General features: G+C 39.1%; 1 non-coding gene across 1 annotated transcript; it reads left to right on the forward strand.

Moving 5' to 3' along the window:
* The first annotated feature begins 522 nt into the window (after positions 1 to 522).
* On the forward strand, positions 523 to 629 carry LOC132533601 (U6 spliceosomal RNA). Its single transcript, XR_009545464.1, has one exon. It is a non-coding gene; the product is annotated as a U6 spliceosomal RNA (small nuclear RNA).
* The last annotated feature ends 21471 nt before the right edge of the window (positions 630 to 22100 follow it).

Below are 22100 nucleotides of genomic sequence, written 5' to 3' on the forward strand. Positions count from 1 at the left end.
AATATTTTTAAAAATGTTCTATCCACACCAGTGTTTACTGTAGTGTGATTTCTAATAACTAAAATATGAAAACAATTATAGTGCCCATTCATAAATGATTGGATGAAGAAAACGTGAAGTATTTATATTCTGGAAAACTATTCTGGTATAGTAAAACATAGTGTCATTTGTAAAACTATTCTGGTATAATAAAACATAGTGTCATTTGTAGCAAAATGAAAGGAGCTAGAAGGATCATATGGAGGGAAATGTCAGAGGAAAAAGACAAGTATGGAATAATTTCACCAGAATATAATTTTTAAAAATTTTTTTGTTTTAATTTCTTTATTGGGGAATTAATGTTTTACATTAGACAGACAGCAAATACAGTAGTTTGTACAGGCATAACATCCCCCAGTTTTTAATATAAAATTGATAGACTCACGAGATGAAAAAAAAACATGTGAACATGGGCCTGTGGGGGAAAATGTGGAGGCCATATAAAGATAGGTTGGGGGGGAAGTAAAAAAATAAATAAAATTAATGCTTGTTTTGGTGGTGTAAGTACTAAAATTGGGACAATATGGAGAAGATTAACATGATCTCTTTGCAAGGATGACACGGGAATTCTTGAAACATTTCATATTTTAAAAATTAAACAGAAGGAAATGTCCTATTTCCCTCGCAAAAGTTACTCCCAAAGTACACCTATTTCTTACCCACTTCATCTTGCGAATCAAACCACTCTTGCCTGTGATGAGGAAGCACTTGAGGAAGTGGTGGTGTGTCTAGTTTGAATGCATGTGATGCTCTCCCCAGTGATGGTCCTCTGTGGCCTGCAAAGACGGCTATGATTCTAGAAGCTGGGAGTTTTGTAGGAATTTAGCTGGGGAGGGGGGCGGGGAGGAAGAAAGCCAGCCCTGTGCCAAACTTTAAACTAAATACTGCATAAGAAGTTAGTGTCCTGGGGCCAGGTGATTAAGTGCACACATTACAGTGCACAAGGACCCAGGTTCAAGCCCCTGGTCCCTGCTGGGGTTGGGGGGGGGAGCTTCACAAGTGGTAGGTGTCTCTCTGTCTCTCTCCCTCTCCCCTCTCAATTTCTCTCTATCTCTATCCAATAATAAATAAATAAAATATTTAAAAATTTTAAAAAGGAGTTAGTGTCCTTGTCTTTGAAAACCTCCTTTCTTTTATCCTTTTCTCACTCTCATCTCTCTTCTAAAAAGTAGTTAATGAGTCAGTACCTAAATGTTTAGAGCCTCAGGCATGTGAGTCTCTTTGCATAGCCATTATGTTATCTTCCCCATTCCACCAACATTGATTGTAGGTCTCAAAGGTCCCTCAGTGATCAAGACTTGTTGATCAAACTCATGAGGCATGAATTCTAGTGAGGAAGAAACAGACAACAAGCATGTAAATTAACAGCAGATAGTGGCAGGTGCTTGCTAGAGATGCTGGTTTTCAGGATTAGGCAGGTATATAATGACAGAAGTGCAGGCAAAGAGGACAGAATTTGGCAATGTTCTGGTGTGTTTGAGGGGCAGGAAGAACAGAATGTCGGAGCACAGTGGGTCAAGGCCAAGTGGCAAAGATGAGGAGGGAGAGGGGGGTGTAACATGGACATTTAGGAGCCAAAATAAACTATTGGGATTTTGTTATAATTTGTTATAATTGCCAAGGGAAGTCATTGGCTTATTTTAAGTAAGAGTTATACAGACTGATTTATATATTCCATGTGCTGGTGACCCTACACTTGAACCCTGGCTAGTAATTTTAAGCCTAGCAATGCTCAAAGGGACTCACATTATTAGCTCTAAGTTGAATTGACCAGGGGACCGGGTGGTGGCACACCCAACTGAGCACAAACATTACAGTGTGGAAGGACCCAGGCTCCCCACCTGCAGGAGGAAAGCTTCACATGTGGTGAAGCAGTGCTGCAGGTGTTTCTCTGTTTTACTGTTTCTCTGTATCCTCCTTCCTGTAGATTTCTGGCTATTTCTATAAGTAAAAATAAAAAGATAATATAAATACATAAATTGAATTGACCAGAAGTATTGTCATTCTTAGTTGGCAGTGAAAACTTAACCAGGGGCCACTGCCCAGCCCCCCTCACTAGGGAATCTTTCCCTTACCTTCACAAAAGCTCGTTATCATAGTTTGCCACCCTTTTTTCTCTGTAAGCAGACAAGGACCGTGGGTAGTTAAGACAGATACTATTCTTTTCCCATTTTTCTACTTCCAACACATTCCAAAGGGAAGTTCTTTCCATCATTCTAACCCTTTAAATCTTAGAAAGGTTTCCTCATGTTTTTTCCCCTCAATTTACATTGTTTATCTTCACTAGGGTGGCCCCAAATCTCTCTTTTTTCCATTTTTGCTGTGCCAAGAGGTAAACCCAGGACATCACGTACATGTGTCATTACTGAGTCGCCCCTTGGTCCTTTTTTTTTTTTTTTTTGAGAGAAAGTGATGCAGAAAGATAAAGAGGGAGAGACACCAATGCACCATTCGTGGGGCTCCGTTGCTTTTGTCCTTGATATTCTCATCTGCTGCTGACACTTGAGCCCAGGCCCTAAGGTAGGATAAGGCATACACTCTACCTACTGACCCTCCATGGCCCCAGGGATCTACTTTAGACGCTATAGACCACGTTTCTATAATCTGCTTCACTTTGGGTGAATAACAGTTGATTCACTCTGGTATGCTCTCTCGGGCTCTTTTGAAGGAATTCCAGTCTTAGTTATTCTCAGTCTACTTCCAATTCAGGAACTATTCTGATTATTATAATTCCTTGTAGTCATCATTTATTCCTTACATGATAGAAATGTACGTGTGTATGTGTGTCTGTGTGTGTGTGTGTGTGTGTGTGCGCGCGTGTGCGTGTGCGCGCGCACATGCGCGCGCGCGCTTTAGAAATAACTATTTCCTTCCTAGAGGAAACAGAACATCCATAGATGCCAACAGTTAAACATTGCTATTGCAGAAAATGAAGAGTAGACTTGTCTTTATCAGGACCCTAACTGTAGGGTGTCTAAAATTGGGTCTACTACTTGAGTAGGTGCCTGAATTAAATATTTTGATTTGAGTTTCATAACTTGTCACAGTGATCCCATTGGCATTAGAGTGGTGGGTTGCCAAGAAGGCAATTAATTATCTCTCTGTCTCTCCCTGTGTATTTAAATTTCATTCCCTCTCCCTAAGGAGAGGTGATGCTATGGCTTACAACTAATATGCTCGTGCAGAGCTCTCCATGCCAATTAGAAGGGTTCTGTGTTATGACACTTTCTGATAGGCTGTTATGACACTCTTTGATAGAAAGCCGTTGTCCCATTGAAACGGAAACTTCATCAGAGAGAATCAAGGGTGTGCTCTAGACACCCGGGTGGGGTGTGAGGGGACTGTCTGCGCCGCCCACATCGGTCCCCCTCCCTGCTGAGCATAACTTGGCTGCTTCCCCATTTTCCTTATCACCACCCTTACTTAGTATTCAGTTGAAGAGAGGCCTGTGAGGTAGCATTATTTCAAAATAAAAATTAAAATATATAAACAAATAAACCAAACCACACCAGGTTGGAGAGTCAACACATAAAGTTTTTTTCCTACCTCTACATCTCTTTTCGTCAAGGTGCTTAAAACTGAGCATAAGCATTTGTTAACATCAGAGAGATAAATATAAGGGTAGAGAGACCAGAGCCCTGCTCAGCTGTGGCTTATGGTGTTGCTGGAGATTGAATCTGGGACCTTGGAGCCTCAGGCATGAGCGTCATTTTTGCAGAACCATCATGCTGTCTCCCCGGTGGGTCCTCCAGTCAGGCATGTAACTGCTCTCCTTCTCTCTCACACACATACACATTTTCTTTTCTTATTTTTCTCCTGAGTTTCTTGCTTTGCTTTTAGTTACAGTGGATGCTAACTCACGTAACAAAGAGATTCAGAAGCGTAGCAGATCCTTCCTTTGATTTTTCCTTTAAGGTCTGGACTGGCGAGTCAGCTTTGACCTACTAGAAACTGTGGCTACATGTTGGGCATTCAGACTGCCTCAGTTGGTGCCGAGAGCTGCATGACTTTTCCAACAAGCCACCGTTATCTATCAATCAGTTGATATCTAACATCTTGCTATATGTTTGCTTTATCTTTCCTTTAGGTCCATGTTTGAAATAGTGTGAGTTTGAACTTCTTAGTTTGGGGTAGATGTATTTTTGTCAAAGAATCGGTATAGATTTTGTTGGGTAAGCAATGGCATGATAATGAATGAACACGGAGTTAACTAAGAGTAGAAATAATTATAAAGCACCTGTCAAAAGTGAAGTGCTATAGGAATGCTAAATAATGACACTAATAAAAAATCTGATTGTCATGACTTCAAAGGAAGTATTAAGTTGAAGTGTTTTGACGTGTATGGCATTTGAATGATCTAAATAGGTGTTTAGATACTCACATGAGAGACTGTTCTAGCCACTCAAGGGAAGTAAGAGTCTGCTCTACCCACTCAGTGCTTTGATGCTTCCGTGAGAAATCCATCCTCTTTAAATATTACTGTTTCAAAGTAAGGATTATGTTGTCTTGACTAGAGTTGTATGAAGGAGAAACATTGCCTCACAAAATGTGACATTCTTCTTGGACTGCCAGGCTTTGTGCCTTAAATCCCTGGAGTCTCCACTGTAACCCAATGCTTCCTAATTTGTGTGCAGACCAGACACACAAGAGTGAGGATGGCAAATTAGTAGTGAACTTCTGTTGGAGTATGCACTTTGGGCTGGGCTAGGAAACTTTTTTGTTTTAAAGGTGTATCCTTTTCTTTTTTTTTTTTTCTAAACAGGAGCCCTCTTTAAAGGCAATCACCTGGTAATTTGAATGTTAAGTGAAAAGGAAATGGATAATGAATAGATTGTATTGTTCACATTAGTCACTGTATTACTTAAAATTTTTTTTTTATTTCTTTATTGGGAATTAATGATTTTCAGTCATATTTTTAATTTTTTATTAGAAAGTTAATATTAGTTGACAAGATCATAAGATTACAGGGGTATAGTTCCATACTGCACTCACCACCACGGCTCTGTATCCTCCTCTCCCCCTCCCTGTATGATCCCCCACGCTAAGGAGAACCACCATAGTCTTCACAAAGTCTTAGCAACAATTTGAATTTCTTTCTTTCTTTCTTTCATTCCTTCTTTTTTCCATTCCTTCCTCCCTCCCATCTATCCGTCCTCCCTTCCTGCCATCCTTCCTTCTGTCCTCCCTTTTTTATTGGGGGGATTAGTGGTTTATAGTCAGTAGTAAATACAGTTGTTGGTACATGTGTAAAATTTCTCAGTTTTCTGAAAAATACTGTAATCCCCCATCTAGGTCCTCTTCCACCATCATGCTTCAGGACGTGAACTCCCCCAGACCCCCAAGTCCTTTATTTTGGTGCAATACATCAAACCCAGTCCAAGTTCTCTGCTTTGTGTTTCCTCCTCTGTTCTTTATTTCTCACCTTCTGTCCATGAGTGAGATCATCCCATATTCATCTTACTCTTCATGGCTTATCTCACTTGACAGGATTCCTTTAAGCTCCATACAAGATGAGGTGAAGGTGAATTCACCATTTTTATAACTGAGTATATTCTATTGTGTATATATATCACAACTTTCTCAACCACTCATTTTTTTGTTGGACACCTGGGTTGCTTCCAGATTTTGACTATTACAAATTGTGCTGTTATGAACATAGGTAAAGACAGATCTTTTTGAATGTGTGTATTTAGTTCCTTAGTGTATATCTCCAGGAGAGGAACTGCAGGATCATAGGGTAGGTCCATTTCTAGCCTTCTGAGAGTTCTCCAGACTGCTCTCCTCAGGGGTTGGACCAATTTACATTCCCACCAGCAGTGCAGGAGGGTTCTTTTGTCCCCGCAACCTCTCCAGCATTTGTTGTTACTATTATTTTCTGATGTGTGACAGTCTCACAAGAGTGAAGTGGTATCTCATTGTCTTTATTTACATTTCTCTGATAATCAATGCTTTGGAGCATTTTTTTCATATGTCTGCTGGCCTTTTGGATCTCTTCTTTCATGAATGTTCTGTTCATATCCTCTTTCCACTTTTGGATGGGATCATTTGTTTTTTGTTGTTGTTGCCCTTTTTTCTTTTTTAACAAGCACATGTGTTTCTGTTCTTTATATTGCAGATATGAGTGAAACCATTCAGTGATTGTCTTTCAGAAAAATGCAGGTCATGGGGCCAAGTGGTGGCGCACCTGGTTGAGTGCACATGTTACAGTGTGCAAGGACCCAGGTTCGAGCCCCTGGTTCCCACCTGCAGGGGGAAAGCTTCACAAGTGGTGAAGCAGTGCTGCAGGTGTCTCTCTGTCTCTCTTCCTCACTATCACCCCCTTCCCTCTCAATTTCTGACTGTCTCTATCCAACAGATAAAGATTTAAAAAAAAAAAGAAATGCAGGTCATTTGGTGACAGAAACATATAAGAAAGATTAAAAGGTACTGGAGAGAAAATGATATTTAAAAATACTAAGAGGACTCTATGCATGTAAATATATTATACATAAATAACAAATATGTTACATCTAAGTCTTTTTAAAAATTGTCTTGTCTCATTTTTATTTGCTTGAACATCTTCTAAGTGAAAAATACCTCTTTATGTTCTTGTCTTTGATTTTATTTAGATCTTACTAGTACTTAGAGATCATAATCTTCTATCTTATATCAAATAATTTGGTGAAGCAAGATAAGATTCATATGTACTAGGTAAACTTCATATTGAAAGAAACCTGTGAAAGGTTTTTCTGTGAAAAATGGATTCATCTTTGCTTACTGAGTCCTTTGTGTATGTACTTTTCTCCTGAAAGCAACGAAGGCACACAGGCGTCTAAAGTTAATGTTACAGAGCAGCAAAGCATTCTGGGGAATTGTGTAAGTCGCTACTTCTTTCCATTTAAAATGCAAGTCCGCCTACATACCAAGTTCATCTTTCAGGGGATGTGTGAAAGCAAATGTTAAATGAAAATATCTCTGTGGATAACTGGAAAAGCAGATATGAAAAGTGCCAAGCTCTTCAGAATGGAAGTGTTATATCCCACCATTCTGTTATTACTTAAAGAAATAATGCTTTATTCCCTGTGCAGCTTATTCTCTGAGAGGGAGGGAAAAAAAAAAGGATTTCCATATGGAACAGAGAAGGAAGGAATGGGGCCAGGGGCATAATTTGAGAGTTTCTTTAAGAAGTTATGCACAGGAAATTCTTAAAACAACTCTCCTTTGGCTGTCCTGTCATCAGCTATGAACACAGCTTTTTACTCCAGCAGTGCTCAGCTAGTGCATGGACCTGAAAAAAAAAATAAATAAACGAACGAAGAGACGGAACCAAGCAACTCTGACTCACTTGGTGAGTTCTCTAAGAGAGCACCCAGGCCAAGCCGTCGACCTGCCTTTAGGCCTTTCAACAAAGGGAAGAAAGTGAGCTTCTTCCAGAGCTTGTTGAGGTGCTTCTTGGTGCTGGGCGCAGGCAGGAGACAGCACTGAAGTGTAGTGCATTAAAAAAAATTCTGGGAAATGAAAACATGATTTTGAAGTAGTCTGTAGTATTGAAATACAGTACTCTGCTTCTTTTTGAAGCAAGACTCGCTGGAGGCTCACTGGTGCAGAAGGGTCCTTAAGGCAGAGAGGCTGAGAAACAGCAGGAATAGAATTTTAAGAGCCGTATAACTTATTCTACAAAACAAGTTGCTCTAATTAAAAAAAAAAAGTGTCACATTAGTAAGAGTAGCTCAGTTGATGATGTGATGGTAGGAGTAAGCTGTGAAAAAAAAAAAAGAAAAAAAAAAGCCTCCACAGAAATCTCTACTGTGCTAATGTATGTATGACCCACTGTTGTGAGCTGTGATGAGTATTGGAAATTGACAGCTAGTGGCCTACAGTGTTTCTGGGCCCTCCCTTCTTTCATTCTTTTCATTCTAGGCATACACACCTTTGGGAAAATTCACTTCCATTCTTTTCCATCCTTCTGTCTGAGTACTTGATTGCAACAGGGAGAGATGCTTTGAGACGTCAGAGTCTCATCTACTTAGGTCTGCTTTAGTCTCCCTCCACAAATTTCTGTGGAATTTGCCGCAACTTACATTTGCTCAAAGTTTCGTATCCTTATTGTTGAAACAGGACCAACAAAAGGAAAAATAACATTTATTGAAATCTACACACATTTGAGATTCTAAACCTTTATCTCGAAGCACCGTGCCACACCTTCACTAATGTCTGTATTCTTGCTTTCATTTGGTTCTATCTGCATGAATCAAGATATTTTGCATATGCTTTTTATCTTTTTTTTTTTTTTTTAATTCCCCCAGTGCACTGATCAGCTCTGGCTTTATGTTGTTGCAGGGGACTGAACCTGGGACTTTGGATTCTCAGGCTTGAGAGTCTCTTTGCATAACCATCATGCTAGCTCCCTTGCCCATGCATATGTTTTTTTTTTAAGTTTTTAATTATCTATTTATTTATTGGATAGAGACAGTCAGAAATTGACAGGGAAGGGGGAAGTAGAGAGATATCTGCAACACTGCTTCACCACTTGCAAAGCTTTCCCCCTGAAGGTGGGGACCAAGGGCTTAAACCCAGATACCTGCACACTGTAACGTTTGCTCAACCAAATGCGCCACTACCCGGCCACTGCATGTGTTTTTAGAAATGCCAACATTTAGGAATCAATTATATTGCCTGCTGGTATAAGAAACGCTTATCTGTTTCCCAACACAAGGGTGATGCCAAAAGTAAAATGTGATATTAAAATAATATATATTATACATATATACACACATACATTAGAAATATGATATACTGTACATACCTGAATTTATATGTATCTATGGGTTCTAGGAAATATCATCCTAAATTTACACAGAAGCAACTTTTTTTTTAGAAAATAACAGTGATGCCCCAAGTTTATTTGTATAGACATACAAATTCCCTGCATGTTTTCCCAAGTGGAATTCTAATTCAGTAAATCTTGGGCAGGACTGAAGGTTATGCACGTCTCACAAATGCCCAGGTGTTGTCACTGCTTCTGGAACTCCCAGCACACACTGTAGAGCAAGCATTTACATACATACATTTGACTTCTAGTTGGAATCCAGTCACATGAATTCATTCACTTCTGGAATTCAGAGTTAGAATTCTTCAGTAGAGTTTAAATTACAATAAAATTTCCAGTTTGGGCAGTAAGTTGGCAAGATACCTTTTCTAATAGGAAGAAAAGCTGAGATTCACAAAGTAATTCTTCACTGGTGTTTATCCCTGGGCCCTCAGATGCCACTTGGGGTTGTGCTGTGGATTCCTTGGGCATCTCTGTGTCTCCGGATACTATGGAATGAAACATTCTAGCCTAGATATGAACTACAGATGAATGGATTTTTTTTTAGGTTATAATAAAATGATTTATTTATTTTACTTTTTTTAAACTCCTGTTTATTAATAACTTTCACAGGGTTTTTCACAAAAGATTTTGGAGTCCAATTTCACATGCGTGCATGTTCAGTGTAAGTCACTATACCATCCACTAAATTTCTGTGCTAAATAAATGGATTTTTAAAAAATCATATTCTTATCTCAGAATATTTACTCACCATTGAACTTTTAGAAAATTCCCTGATTGCAGAGGTCATATAGGCTCCTAAGCCGAATATGGGCCCCAGATCACATCAAATCGATGGGGCTTACAGTCAACAATATTTATACAACTTTCCCATATTTGGGAGCTACTCTTTTCCCTGATCTAGCTTTCTGGTCCTTTTTCCAGCCATGACATCATCTCCCCAGACAATAACCTGGGTCCACCTGCATATCAGATGTCAGTGTCAGAAAAACAAAACAAAACAAAACAACAACAACAGCAATAAAACACTAGTATAGTCATGGGCCCTTTGAAATATAACTAAAATAGGTCTACTAACTCTCTACAAAACGGAGACCCCAAATCTTCATCTGCACTATTCCAGCCTTTAGGCTCATGATTAATCAACAAGTTGTTTGGCTTTATATGTTAACTCTTCTTTCAGCCACCAGGTTCCAGATGCTACCGTAATGCAAACTGGATTTCCCTGATCAGATGACCCCACCAATGTGTCCTGGAGCCTCGCTTCTCCAGAGCCCTGCCCCACCAGGGAAAGAGAGAGACAGGCTGGGAGTATGGATTGAGCTGTTAATGCCCATGTTCAGTGGGGAAGCACTTATAGAAGCCAGACCTTCCACCTTCTGCACCCCATAATGTCTCTTGGTCCATGCTCCTGGAGGGATAAAGAATAGGAAAGCTATCAGGGAAGGGGGTGGGGTACAGAGTTCTGGTGGTGGGAATTGTGTGGAGTTGTACCCCTCTTATCCTATGGTTTTTGTCAGTGTTTCCTTTTTATAAATAAAAATTATATAAAAAAAGAAAGTTCCCTGAAGAGTATTAAAAACATGTGGAGTCTAAATCAAGAAAACCCACCTCTAGTTAAGTGATATGTTTCAAGATTTCATACATTCAATTTTGTAAATGTCTCCCCCAATGGACTATAATTTTTTGATAGCAGGGTCAATGTTTGTTTCATCTTTGTATAACTGTAGTTGACACTGGAGGACTTAGAGAAAGTTTACACAATAAAAATAGTGGATGAATTAAGTTCAGATATCAGGCTGACATCCAGATCTTGTCTCTAAAATGATAATGGCTGTTCTTGAGGTGATCCTAGGATTCATCTGAGAATTTGAGATTTCTCAAACACATTTGCCAATGACCCCATGCTTCTCTGAATATTTATCTCCTTTATTTGATTATTTGTTTTGTCATCACCAGCTTTATTACTAAGGCTTGGTGCCTATGTGATGACTCCAGCATTCCTGGAAGCCATTTAAAAAAAAATAGAGTCAGGAGAAACAGAAACAGATTGGGGGAGAGAGGGGTAAGGAGTGAGAGACACCTGGAATACTGCTTTACCACTTGTGAAGCTTCCTCTCCTCCCTCCTTGCAAGTGGGGACAAGGAACTTGAACCCCTCTCTTCACACAAAGAAATCGCTGTGTTCAACTGGATCTGCCACCACTCAACTCCAGCCTCCCCACTTTTATTTTGTTAGTGATTTAATGTTAATTTTCAATACTATGAGATAAAAAGGGTATAATTCCATACTGTTCCCACCAACAAAGTTCTGTGTCCCCATTCCTTCCATTGGAAACTTCTCCCAAGGTCACAGATATGGGTTGACTATTATTTCTATGACTATATGTCTATATTTATATATTTTTGCCCATTTTAAACTATGGTCCTGCCTTCTCTTCCTTTTGCAGTCACACCTACACCTATGACTACTTCTGAATATCCTTCCTTTTTTCCTCTTCTTTTTTCTCCGTCCTGATGGAATTGGATTTCAGAGTTCTCTGGTCATCTTTCCTAACATTTCTCCCTCTCTGGGAATATGGACCAAAGATCTTTTTGGGGTGCAGAAGGTGGGAGCTCTGTTTTCTGTAATTGCTTCTCCGCTGGACATGGACATTGGCAGGTGGATCCACACCCCCAGCCTGTTTCTATCTTTCCCTAGTATCTCCCCACTTTTAAAGTAGAAATAAAAAACCCCACTATTTATCAGTAAAAAGGAGAAAGATAATAAGCTGTAGCTTTTAATGTTTAGTGATTCTACCTGTCTGCTTTGCAGGAAGTAAAGGAATTTAAGGCATAGATGACATATCCCAAGAAAGAGCAAGATTGCCTCACCCACTGGTAGAGACAATGTTCTGTGTTCCTTATAGTCTTTTTTGTTTGTTTCCACCGTAGAAAATTATATTTCCAAAGTTCTCATGTAGACTGATTGTGACTATTTAGCTGAAATCTGGCAATGGAATATTCTAGGCTTGTTTGTTAAACCATCCTGTTATATTGGTCTTATCTTCCCATTCTTTGGTGACCTTAGAATCCATATGCTTAAAATTGTGTAGTCACAAGTTGAAAGTGGACTAAATTTTGGTGGAGTATGGCTATTTCTCTCTCTCTCTCTCTCTCTCTCTCTCTCTCTCTCTTTTTCTCCCTCTCTCTCTCTCTCTCTCTCTCTCTCTCTCTGTGTGTGTGTGTGTGTGTGTGTGTGTGTGTGTGAAATTAGAATTCTGAAGTCTTCGAATTTTGTAAAACATGATTAAACCACTAACAAAATATGAAAAAAAAAAGAGAGAAAAGAAAAATGAGAAAGAGAAGAGAAAAAAGCAGTCTGAGGCTCTAAGTTTGGTGAACCACTTGTAGTTTTGTAGTTGTTTGTTACAGTAGATAGCACTAATAATTCTGGTTAATACGGTTCCTGATACTTGCAAAAAATTTCTTATCTGGGGCATGAGGGTTGGGAGAGGGGATAGAGAGAGAGAACAGGGAAGTCTGTCATAGTCAGTCACATCTGTGTGCTGGAGAAACTCGCTTTCCATGTCCAAGAGCTATGAACACTGTAGGCCAGTCTTGCTTTTCATAGGAGGCATTATAAGTACTTAATAATTTGCTTCAATACTATTTTATCTATTTATCTGATAGTATGGAGAGGAATTGAGAGGGCAGCGGGAGGTAGAGAGAGAAAGAAAGAACCCAGAAGCCTAATGTAGCGGGGGAGAAAGAGGCACTCAACTTATGGAAACTCTACAGTAACCAAAGTCTTCATACAGAAATATTGGAGCCAAGTGGCGGTGTACCTGGTTGAGTGCACGCATGACAGTGTGCAAGGATTTGGGTTCCAGACATATTTTGGGTTGCAGTTCCCAACTGCAGGGAGGAAGATTTAACTAGTGCTAATTGCAGTAGAAAGACACTGCCCTGATACAGCATACTATTCCCAACTCTGACACCATCTCCCCAGACAGTACTTTTAGCCCACCTGCATGTTAGTTGTTGGGACTAGGCATTACTTAGTAAAGGCATAAGCCCCTTGGAATAGACCTATAATAGACTTTCTAGCTTCTTCGAGCCTGAAGACCCCAAGTCTCATCTGTTCTATTCTTAACTTTAGAGTCCTGATTATTAATTTTTTTTATTATTTTTATTTATTTATTCTTTTTGTTGCCCTTGTTTTTTTTTATTGTTGTAGTTACTATTGCTGTCATCGTTATTGGATAGGACAGAGAGAAATGGAGAGAGGAGGGGAAGACAGAGAGGGGGAGAGAAAGACAGACACCTGCAGACCTGCTTCACCACCTGTGAAGTGACTCCCCTGCAGGTGGGGAGCCGGGGGCTCGAACCGGGATCCTTCTGCTGGTCCTTGTGCTTAGCACCACCTGCGCTTAACCCGCTGCGCTACCGCCCGACTCCCTAGGGTCCTGATTATTAAACAGTTTGTTCTGCTTTATATCTTAATGCTTTTCAGTGCTATGATTTTTACCTTGACTACTCTTTTTCTTTCCTCTTTACTCATTCTTCCCGTTTTAGCTCAAATGTCACTCACATGAGGAACTCCTGATGGGCTGATTCCTGATCTGACACTCCGACATGTTTCCTACACCCCATACTCCTAGTGCTTTCTGCTTTCTCTCCTCATAGGGACTATCAGAAACATGCTTTTCTGTTTTACTTCCATGTGCTCTGTCTTTTCTAGCAGGTGATCACTGTGAGACAAAGATTAGGGTTGTCTGTTCATTATTTCTGCTTGGCACATATTAAGCTCACAGTAAACGTTGGTTAAGAGAATGCATAAAACGAATGACCCTTGGAAGGTAGGATGAGAGCAGGAGAGTAAGTGAAGGATGTAGTTATTTGAAAAGAACTGTGACAACCATATCACTTACTAGTATTCTTAATAGATTCATTGTGTTGAAAAGAGAATTTGGTTTTCTTTTAGAATTCTTTTCACAGTTCAGCAATGAGAGGTGCCCTTAATATATTTTGAAGATAGTGGTATTCTATAATAAAACTTGTGGATTTCAAATCTTCTGAGTGATCCTGCCTTTCCTACAAAGGATCCTTGAATTTATAAAAAATAGGGACATTGTGGTGTATATATATATGTGTGTGTATATATATATAAGTATATATATATATATATTGATTTAATGACATGCCTTCTTGTCTGACTCTCCTACTTAAAAGATATACATAGCTTCTATTGTAAATAATACAATTTGTCTAAAAGAATTAATAGATTCAGAGTAGTTTTTTATAATTATGTATTTTCTTCAGCTAGATGCTAATATAGTATCTTCATCATCATCATCATAGTTTTATATATTCTTTTTTTTTAAGAATTTATTTATTTGTTTATGAGAAAGGCAGAGAGAGAAAGAACCAGACATTACTCTGGTTGGTACATGTGCTGCCGGGGATTGAACTTAGGACCTCATGGTTGAGAATCCAGTGCTTTATCCACTGCACCACCTCTCAGACCACATAATATTATACATTATTAGTATTAAAAATGTTATTCATTTGTAAATCATGAAAAATTTTAAAGAGAGCTATATTTTGACTCTATTATAAACCTTTTTAACATTATTAAAATAGAACTGATATTTAGGTATCAATCAATATCCTGGTTTTATATTGTATTTTTAAATTCTTTATGTAAATTAGTTTTTAAAAAAGCCCATCAGCAAAACTGTGTTCTTTATTTTTTTCCTTTTTGTGGTATATCACTTTGGTTGCTTATTTACTGTCTCTTTAGATGCTTATGATTTAGAACGAATTTGTTGAGCAATTACAAACTGGGAACTATGAAATCACACATAGAAGAGGTCCTGGCTCTCAGAAAACAGGAAAGCAAACAGTTACATATTGTGTGAATTCCACAATATGATATTCACTCGAGGGATGTAGAACAGGCCAGTGGTTTTCAGGGCTGTGAGTGTGGGGGAGAATGACTATCAGTGAAGGATTTATTTTGGGGTCATGGGGCAGTTCTGTACTCTGATTACAGTCATTACATTGATATGGTTACAGAAATACATGCAATAGAAATCACAGAACTATGTAGGACTTTATGGTGCAATAGTAGCGCGTCTGACTTCAGAAATCATAGAACTATATATACCACAAGGAAAAAAGTTAATGAAATTCTGTGAAAACTTAAAAATAAATGATAACCTTTTCTTCTTTTTCTGTGGTGACCTCCAAAATTTTATATACTACGTGGCATTCTGACAAATTAGAAATAGCCTTCATCACTAAGTCACTATGTGGAGCAGTTCCCCTGCGAGAGCCACATAACCCACATAACTCGATGATGTAAGCCAGAAAATACATTTACTGTGTGAGCTTCTGAAATTAGAAGTGGTTTGTTGCAGGTTGGGCGGTAGCATAGTGGGTTAAGCACATGTGGCACGAAGCGCAAGGACCTGGTTCGAGAGCCCCCAGCTCCCCACCTGCAGGGGTGTCACTTCATAAGTGGTGAAGCAGTTTTGCAGGTGTCTTTCTTTTTCTCCCCCTCTGCCTTCCCCTCCTCTCTCCATTTCTCTCTGTCCTATCCAGCAAAGACATCATCAACAACAACAATAATAACTACAACAGTAATAAAACAACAAGGGCAACAAGAGAGAAAAATAGTTTTAAAAAATTTAAGTAGTTTGTTATAGTGACCAGTGGAAGTTATTTTGAGTAGTACATTACCGTTGTGATCTAAAACTGCTTGTGTAGCTCCTGTGCTAAATATGAATAGACATGGGCCCCAGGTTACAGTTAATGATATTTATATACTTTTCCCATATTTGGGAGCTTCTCTCAGCTCTCTAGTCCTATTCCCAACTCTGACAGCACCTCCCCAAACAATATTTTTAGTCTACCTGCATGTTAGCTGTTGGGCCCAGGCAAAAATTAGTAAAGTCATGGGCCCCTTGGAATATACCTAAAATAGACTTCCTAGCTTTTTCCAAAATGGGGACCCCAGATCTCATCTGCTATATTCGTACTTTTAGGTTCCTGATCATTAAACAATTTGTTCTCCTCTCTTCATTTCTCTCTGTCCTAGCTAACAACAATGGCAGCAATAACAACAACAATAATAACAACAACAAAAAATAAGGGCAACAAAAAGGGAAAAAATAGCCTCCAGGAGCAGTAGATTCGTAGTGTAGGCACTGAGCCCCAGCGAAAACCCTGGAGGCAAAAAAATCTTACTCATAGGACGTAAACAAAAAGGCAAAGAAAACCAAGCAGAGTCCAGTGAAGACAGATTTTTAGACTCCAGCTACACCACTGCGGTTACAAAAGGGGACAGTTAGTATGGAGCCGCAGGGCTGGAGCAGTGGACTTTACTGGAAGGATAGTCTTTTAGTAGTTGGGTGTTGTGTAGGGACATACTTTGGAGAAGTTTGACATTATACTTTAAAAGTATTAATAGTCTTGTAAACCAAGTTCGCCATAAGATAAAATAGATTGGGGGCAGGGACGGTGCAGTGGGTTGAGTGCGCACATCACAGTTCTCAAGGACCTGGATCCAGGCCCATGGTTTCCACCTGCAGGAGGGAAGCTTCACAAGCAGTGAAGCAGTGTGATAGGTGTCTCTCTTGTCTCTCCCTTCTCTAGCCCCTCCTTCCCTCTCAACTTCTCTCTGCCTCTACCCAAAATAAATAAATTAAATGTCAAAAATAAAGTGAATTAAAAACAAAATAAATTAGAGGGCCCAGAGGCAATGCACCTGATAGACTACATCCGTTGCCATGCCCAAAGCACCCTAGTTCAAACCCCTGATTCCTGTCTGTAGGGGGAGCTTTTCTGGGTAGTGCTGCAGGGCTTTTGGTGTCTCTACTTCTATTTCTCACCCCCTTTATATTTCCTTCTTCACCCTCTGTCAAAGAAAAAGGGGAAAAATGACTGCTGGGAGTGGAGAAATCATCATGAAGCTTCCAAGACCTAGCACTAACCCTGGAAACAGAAAAGATAAGTAAATTCAATTCAATTAATTAATCCCATACATAATATATATGTAAAAGGTTGAAAAATATGAAAGAAAAATTGGGTTGCTATATTGAGCAATTCTCATATATGCTTTGTGTAAAGTCTAGACATAAAAAAATGGAATGAATGATAGAAAGGCAATAGTTTCAGGGGTCAGCGGTAGCTCAGTGGGTTAAGTGCACATGGCACGAAGTGCAAGGACTGGCTCAGGGTTCCCGGTTGGAGCCCCCAGTCCCCCACCTGCAGGGGGTTCGCTTCACAGGCGGAGAAGCAGGTCTGCAGGTGTCTATCTTTCTCTCCCCCTCTCTGTCTTTCCCCCCTCTCTCCATTTCTCTCTGTCCTATCCAACAACATCAACAACAATAATAACAATGATAAACAACAAGGGCAACAAAGGAGAAAAAAATAGCCTCTAGGAGTAGTGGATTCATAGTGCAGGCACTGATCCCCAGTGATAACCCTGGAAGGGAAAAAAAAAGTTTCCTGGTGACAAATGAAACCAACAAATATTTAGAGGAAAACATTAGCAAGACACTTTTTGATGTAAGCTTTAGAAACATCTTTGATGACTCAAATTCCAACAGCAAGGAGAGCAAAAGCAAAAATAAAACAATGGGACTATATCAAACTGAAAAGATTGTGTTCAGTAAAAGAAACCATGACCAAAAACAGAGATAGTCCCTACAGAAGGGCAGATCTTTACCTGTCACACATCAGACATAAGGACTAATAAGCAGAATATATTTTTAAAAATTCACAAAACTCAACGAGAAAAAAAACCCATTAAAACATGGGGAAAAGACATGAACAGAATCTATACCTATGAAGACCTCCAGAGGCTCAAAGTCACTGATTATCAGAAAAATGCAAATAAAAACAACAATGATATACTATTTTGCACCTGTGAACAGAAACAAGTAGTGGAGAGGGTGTCGGGTTAAAAAAGAAACCCTTCAGAATTGCTGGTGGGAATGTAAACTGGTCCAGTCCCTGTGTAAAACAGCCTAGAGACTTCTCAGAAGACTAGGGAGTCGGGCGGTAGCGTGGCGGGTTAAGCGCATGTGGCACCAAGCGCAAGGACAGGGATAAGGATCTCAGTTCGAGCCCCGGCTCCCCACCTGCAGGGGAGTTGCTTCACAGGCGATGAAGCAGGTCTGCAGGTGTCTGTCTTTCTCTTCCCCTCTCTGTCTTCCCCTCCTCTCTCCATTTCTCTCTGTCCTATCTAACAATGACTACATCAATAACCACAACAATAATAACTACAACAACAATGAAAAACAAGGGCAAAAAAAGGGAAAATAAATAAATATTAAAAAAATAAAAATAAAGACTAAACATGAACCTACCCTATGGTGCAGAAATTACTATCCTGGGAATATATCCAAAGGAAGCAAAGATACCTACCCAAAGACAGTGTTGCACACCTATGTTCATAACAGCATAATTCGATATAGCCCCAACTTGGAGGCAGCCCAAATGCCCAACCATGGATAAGTGGCTAACAAAGCTGCGGTACATATACACAGTAGAATATGGCTTGACTTCTAGAATTGAAGAAGTCTTCTCCTTTGACCCATCTTGGATGGAATTTAAAGCAGTTATGTCAAGTGAAATAAGCCAAAAGAGAAAGATAAGTACTGGATACTCTCACTTATAGGTAGGACTTAAGAAACAAGAGAAAGAGGAGAACACAGAGTGAAATTTGAACTAGGTGTAATTTATTATACCAAGACACAGATCTCTGGGGCAGGGCAGGGAGAAATGGGAGGGAGTCAAGAGGATGCTGGCATCCTAGTGCATGGTGGGGTTAAAGGATCTAAGTTGGGGGTGGGAATGTTTTATAGATGCCTGTCTGTCAAGGGGATGAGGAAGTTATACCCATGTGTCAATAACTGTACTGTAAACATCCTTTCCTAATAAAATAAGGACTTTGCTAATTGTACAAATAAAATATTATTGAATGAGGAAAAGAAAACTCAAGGAAGAAAAGTTATCCCTCCACCTCATTTTCCAACCTTGTTGTAGTTAATGCAGGTGTACGCCTTCCACACTACTCTCTGTAACAGTAGGACATATAGAATAGGTGCCTCAACTTGAATCTTTCTGTCATTTTTCTTTTTTTAAATATCTATTTATTTATTCCCTTTTGTTGCCCTTGTTTTTTATTGTTGTTGTTGTTATTGATGTCATTGTTGTTGGACAGGACAGAGAGAAATGGAGAGAGGAGGGGAAGACAGAGGGGGAGAGAAAGATAGACACCTGCAGACCTGCTTCACCGCTTGTGAAGCGACTCTCCTGCAGACGGGGAGCCGGGGGCTCGAACCGGGATCCTTACGCCGGTCCCTGCGCTTTGCGCCACTTGCGCTTAATCTGCTCGGTTACCACCCAACTCCTCTAAGTCATTTTTCATGGGTTTTCTACTCCTAAGAGAGGATTTTCTTTCTTTGATCTTGATAGCATGTGGGTTTTATCTTATTAATTGTTTATGAAATATGTTCTTTAAATAAAATATTCTCTTAATATAAAAGTTTTCATAATTAGGGGGGAATCAGTAATTCACTGAGTCAGTTTCTCAAAGAAAGAAAATATGCTAAGTGGAAATCAGTCAACATAATTTTCTTTATAACTTGCAAGTCAATGACTTTATTGTCTCCATCATGAAAAATCAGCTTTTGTGGTCATTTTTAGAATGGAGCTGATCATTCATACACACTCTCTATTACCCATCTGTTGGAAGTCAAAGCTCAAAACTTTTGGATTGGGTCAAAAACAATTGCTTCAGGAAAGCATCAAGAAAATAATTTTTGGAGAACTCACGGTTGGTTTTGGACTGTTTTAGAGGGTGAGAGAACAGAATCAGTACTTACATAAAATGAAGAATAATTTAGACTTGACGAAAAGTAGTTCAAGTTTGTTATCACTGTTGAACTACTTAGCTATCCTCCATTTTTTTTGCCTCCAGGGTTATCGTTGGGGCTCGGTGCCTGCACTATGAATCCACTGCTCCTGGAGGCCATTTTCCCCATTTTGTTGCCCTTATTGTTACCCTTGTTGCTGTCGTTATTGTTATTGTTGTCATTTCTGTTGTTGTTGTTGGATAGGACAGAGAGAAATGGAGAGAGGAGGGGAGACAGAGAGGGGGAGAGAAAGACAGACACCTGCAGACCTGCTTCACCACCTGTGAAGCGACCCCCCTGCAGTTGGGGATCTGGGGCCTCGAAATGGGATCCTTACGCTGGTCCTTGCACTTCTCCACATGTGCACTTAATCATCATCATCATCTTCTTCCTCTTCTTCTTCTTTTTCTTCTTCTTCTTCTTCTTCTCCTTCTTCTTCTTCTTCTTCTTCTTCTTCTTCTTCTTCTTCTTCTTCTCCTCCTCCTCCTCCTCCTCCTCCTCCTCCTCCTCCTCCTCCTCCTATTCCTATTCCTATTCCTATTCCTATTCCTATTCCTATTCCTATTCCTATTCCTATTCCTATTCCTATTCCTATTCCTATTCTTATTCTTATTCTTCCTTGTCTCCTTTTCTTCCTATTAAACCCTCCCTGACTTTATCCCAGATCCAAGCACATTTTAGGTTTTTCTACCCAAATATCTGTATCCTAAATTATAGTTCTTTGATACCAAGTAAATTTACTTTGACTTTCGATGGTGTCCTGAATTTTTAGGTTAATATTATAGAATAATAGCATGATTAGACCCAAGCAATAGCTCATCAGGGAGAGTGTCTGCATTTCCATATGTGAAAGTTCAAGTCCATGGTGCACCACAGGGACTTACACATAACACTGGGTAGAAGCTTTGGTGCTATGGTGTCTCTCCTTTAAAAAACAACAACAGCAACATAATGCTGTTGAATGATTTTTTTTTTTTTATGTGTAGACTGTGATGAAGCAAGGTAATGTGGATATTTTTGTGAAAGTTATACCAAAGTACAATATTAGACCATCATTCTAGCCTCTATGGTAGCTAAATTTACACATTCAAATGAGAAAGAAAGTAGTGATTGCGAAAGAACTTCTTTAAAGCTTGTTCACCCTTTTACTGTGTAGAGAAAGGTTAAATATTTTAATTATAATCTTAATGTTACAGACATCATTAATAAAACTTAGCAGTCAATCAACAGTAGCTTACTTTATTGTAACACTGAAATAAGAAAGAAGCATGGGGAAACTAACATTTCCCACTGTTAGTTTACAAATAACAATATTTAAGCACAAAATATTAAGGCAACATAATTAAGGCTCTTACATCTCAAGAGTCAGTGAGCAATAATATTGAAAATATGTAAAGTACTGAATGGTGGAGGAACATACTCCTGAGTAGTCTGGTTGTACTAAAATAGAAATGTCTGAATTGAAGTCAGTGCAGTGTTTTCTAGAGAACAAATCAGATTTCTATAGTTGATTCCAATGGCTTGGCAGATTTGTGAATGTACAGAGTTGACTGTCAGACACACTGACCCTTGGAGCACTCCTCTACTAGGCTCACATTTCTCTTGGAAGAACAGCTTCTTGAAGGATTGTGAGTCACTGAGTGGAAGAGTAAATTTAATACTATTTCTGGATTTGTTTTCTGACTTAACAGTTAGTGGGGAAAAAAGATGGAGTCTTACAACACATTTTTTTTTTTTTTTACAAATGTTTCTTAAAGATTCAAAGACAGACGGGGCAGTAGTTGGATATCAAGTCTAATATTTGAGCAGTTGGAAATTTCCCACTATTGAAAAAAAATGGTGGTCTTATAGTTGATTCAAATGTTACCACCATGAGATATTTGAAACTTTCGCCGGGGGTTTTAGAGTTTTTTATAATAAAAAATAATTAGAAATTGTTCATTGTGAATACATTAGATCTGTACAGACAAAACATTCATGAAGTGCAATTATAGCCAGTGTTGCTATATTAGTATGAATGTTAATAACATGTTTGTTTTTGAAATGGGTTATGCATTCTGATAAATGTCTGCTTTAATCTAGTCATCTGTGTATCACTTGTCTAAGTACTCTCATTTAAGATGCCATATCCCTTCTTGTAGCAATAAAGGGGTAAAGCAACATTAATATTAAATAATTAGAAAAACAAAAGGGGAATGATTAAACATATTTACATAATTGAAATAACACTGTGTCGCAGTGGGAAATCGGGACAATGTTGTCTCCTTTCAAAGTAATTCATAATTCAGATTTTTAATTATGGCATATTCATTCATTTAAAGATGATTCTGGATGAGAGGGCCA

Source organism: Erinaceus europaeus, chromosome 16 (genome assembly GCF_950295315.1).
Source record: "Erinaceus europaeus chromosome 16, mEriEur2.1, whole genome shotgun sequence".
Taxonomy (NCBI): Eukaryota; Metazoa; Chordata; class Mammalia; order Eulipotyphla; family Erinaceidae; genus Erinaceus; species Erinaceus europaeus.